Genomic DNA, 3,708 nt, shown 5'->3' on the forward strand with positions numbered 1-3,708 from the left:
TTTTTTTTTTTTTTTTTTTTTGATTGTTTGTAATTTTTTTTTATTTTAAATAAAAGTATTTTGAGAGGAGTGGTGTTGCCTTAAGTTTCTAAACTTCATTGGGTGCTGATGGGAGGGACCTGGGAAGTTCCCCAGGCACCTGCACGTTTCCCTGCTAAAGGTAAGGCGGGAGTATCCTTGTACCTAACAGTTACTGAGTGCTTGTTGAGGGTACTGTTTTAACCACTTTATTTGAATTAAGTCCTTTAATCCTACATCCTTATATAGCAGTAAGTACTGTTATCACATTTTCCTTAGAAAACAGATTCAGGGGCTGAGGGAGTGGCTCAGCTGTAGAGTGCTTGCCTAACATGGGCGAGGCCCTGGGCACTACAAAAAAACAAATGTGAAGTTCAAAGGCTAAGTCACTTGTTATTCAAGGTCACAGTTGAGGAAGACCAAGGACTAAGGAGACAGGGTTTAAAGTGAGTTGGCCTCCAGAGCTTTCTTGTTTGGTGGTAGTTTTGCCACACCTGGGATGGAACCCAGGGCCTCTGGCATGCCAGGTGAAGTGCCTGAAGGGCCCTGGGCTGAGTTACATCCCCAGCAAAAGCTTTGCCCTTAGCCATTGAGTTTATGATGCTTCTTGATAGATTTAAACTTCCTGTGGAATGGACTGGGGCTATAGCTCAGTGACAAACAGAGTGTTTGCCCAGCACATGTGAAGCACTGGGTTCTATCCTCAGCACCACATAGAAATAAAGGCATGCTATCCATCTACAAGTACAAAAAAAGAAAAAAAAAAGTCAAACTTTTCATTGTTATGAACTATGCTGTTGAGGCCCAGAAGGGAAAGATCATGCCCACAGACATCCACACCCTCCCAGTCCTGAAAGCAGAGCTTTATTTTTTGGTATGGGGATTGAATTCAGGGGCACTCAACCACTGAGACACATCCCCAGCCCCACTCTGTATTTTTTATTTAGAGACAGGGTCTCACTGAGTTACTTGGCACCTCACCATTGCTGAGGCTGGCTTGGAACTTGCAATCCTCCTGCCTCGGACTCCCAAACTGCTGGGATTACAGGCGTGCGCCACCAAGCCTGGCTGAAAGCAGATCTTTTTAGGAGACTGCCAGGAAGCAGAGCCCTGCCTGAGTTAAGGAACAGATACTTTGTTTGGGAGACACAAACCCTGCCTGGACAGAGTGGGGGCGGAAAGAAGGGAGGCCAGAGGGAAGGCAATGTCATACACTCCCGCATGACCATTCCCAGGTGAGTTTATTCAGCATTAGGGACTTTTCTGACCCAGGCACTGTGGTGCACACCCATAATCCTAGGTACTCAGGAAGCTGAGGGAGGAGGATTTCAAATTCAAGGAGAGCCAAGGCAATGTAGAAGACCCTGTCTCAAAAAAAAATAAGACTAGGGGTGTAACTCAGTAGTAGAGTACCCTTGTGTTCAATCCTCAGGACCCCCCCCCCAAAAAAAAAAAAAAAAAAGAATAAAGTGACTTTATTCTAGAGTTGCCAGGAGGAACCATACCTAAGTATATCATTGGCAGGCAGAGAAAGGATGAGGATTTTGCCTGTGGTTTCTGGCTCATCCAAATATCTCACCCTGAGGGGGGCATTGTAGTTAAGTTAAAAATTAGACAGGTTACCTGAGGTAGATGTCAATCTAGAGAGAGAGGGAGGAAGTGACTAGGGGGATCTCAAGAAAGCACAGAAGGCCTGCATTCCAAGATGGATGCCAATTGAATCATGTCTTCCTGTTCCTGAAATCTCCAGTTATCTCTTGTCCTACTCAGAATAAAACCCCTACTCGACCGAAGCCTGTGTTAACTCTCACTCCTGACAACTTCCCCCTTTCATCTTTCACTCTCCACTCAACTCTATCATGCTGGTCTCTTTAGACCCCAAGCTTATTTTCCACCCCAGGGCCTTTTGCACTTACTAGTAAATCTACCCAGAGGACACTTCCCCACAGCTTCACCAACCCAAACGTCACTTATCCTTCCTAACATGACATGTCCAGGGGTACCACCACACTACCACACATCCTGTTTGACTTTCTTTTGCTTTTTTTCTTTTCTTTTCCTTTTTCAGTACTGGGGCTTGAGCCCAGGGGTACTCTTCCACTGAATCCCTGTCCCCAGCCCCTTTTGATTTTGAGGCAGGGTCTGGCTAAATTGCTGAGGCTATCCTCAAACTTGCCATCCTCCCACCTCAGCCTCCTGAGTTACTGGGACTACAGGTGTGTGCCACCTCACCCTCCTGTTCTCAGTAGCGCCTACCTACCCAATCCCAAGTTATTTATTACCTATTTATGATAGCCTCTCTAGCCTCCACCTCTCTATTGGAAACCGAGAGGAGAGACGGTGTTGGGTTTTGCCCAGCTGTATCCTCCCCGACTACCCAGGACATAGAACTATAGCAGGCACAGGTGGGTAACCAAAAATTATTTGTTGACATTGGGGAAAAAACCCTCCAGACCTTGAATAGCCACCCCTCCCTCCCACCTCTCTTAACTCACCTTTCACACACATTACTCCTTGCTTTAGCCACACTAGTCCCTGCTAGTCCTCAAATGCCATTCTACAGTAATATCTGCTTTACAGAGCAAGGTGTGCAGAATGTGTATACGGGGAGCCTGATGCACCCCAGAGACTCAATAATGGCTCATATTTGTTGCATGTCTGCTGTGGGCCGGGCACATGAATAAAATGGACAAGTCCCATTGGCAGGAATGATCATGGCAGGAAAGTGAAATAAACATTAAAAAGAAGCTAAAAGCTGGGCGTGGTGACTCAGGCCTGGAATTCCAGGGGCTTGGGAGGCTGAGACTGGAGGATCCCAAGTTCAAAGCCAGCCTCAGCAACTGAGCAAGGACCTAAGGAACTTAGTAAGACCCTGTCTCAAAATAAAAAAATAAAAAGAGCCATGGATGTGGCTTAGAGTTGAGCAGCCCTAGGTTTTATCCCCAATAAAAAAAAAAAAAAAAAAAAAAAAAAGTTAAAATGTAGACTGTCAGGTGATGATAAATATTGTGGAAGAAGACAGGGAAGTGATAGGGTGTTGCTATTTAGATGAGATGGCCAGTGATGGCTTCACAGAAAAGGTGACATTTAGGTAAAGACCTGAGGAGGTAAGGGGTGAGCCAGGTGATTACAGCTCAGGTAGAGGAAATAGCCAGTGCAAAAGGCCCTGAGGTCAGAGCCTGAGTAGGAGGTCTGAGGGTCAGTGTGCAGGGTCAGGGGGCCAGAGCAGAGTGAGCCGCGGGCCAGAATACCAGGAGAAGAGGTGCAGGAGGTGAGGGGGCAAATCAGGAAGGGTCTGGTGGGAGTTTCAGCTTCACCCTGAGTGACAAGGAAGCCAAGGGAGGATGTTCAGCAGAGGAGGGATGAAACCTGACTCACCTTTTTCTTAGAACTCTCTTTTTGACTTCCCTAAAGAGAACCCAGAGAAAGGGGAATCCGGGAGGTTCTTAGTACCCCGGGCGAAGCCAGGATCAGAAGCACCCCCACTTTCCAGGTGAACGAACTGAAGCCCAACTCCTGCCCTAATGTCGCACCTGTCAAGGAACTGGCCACAGAAGTGGAAAGGCTGGCCCTGCCGAGGGAACCCTGGGGGCAGAGTCCACGTTCCCCAACCTGCCTCCTGCACGGTCCTGCGCCAGGGGATGGGCTGGGTCGCTCGCCCCCGGGGCGTGGCACGGAGCTCGGTCCCTC

This window comes from Marmota marmota, unplaced genomic scaffold, assembly GCF_001458135.2.
Source record: "Marmota marmota marmota unplaced genomic scaffold, marMar, whole genome shotgun sequence".
In the NCBI taxonomy this organism is placed as follows: Eukaryota; Metazoa; Chordata; class Mammalia; order Rodentia; family Sciuridae; genus Marmota; species Marmota marmota.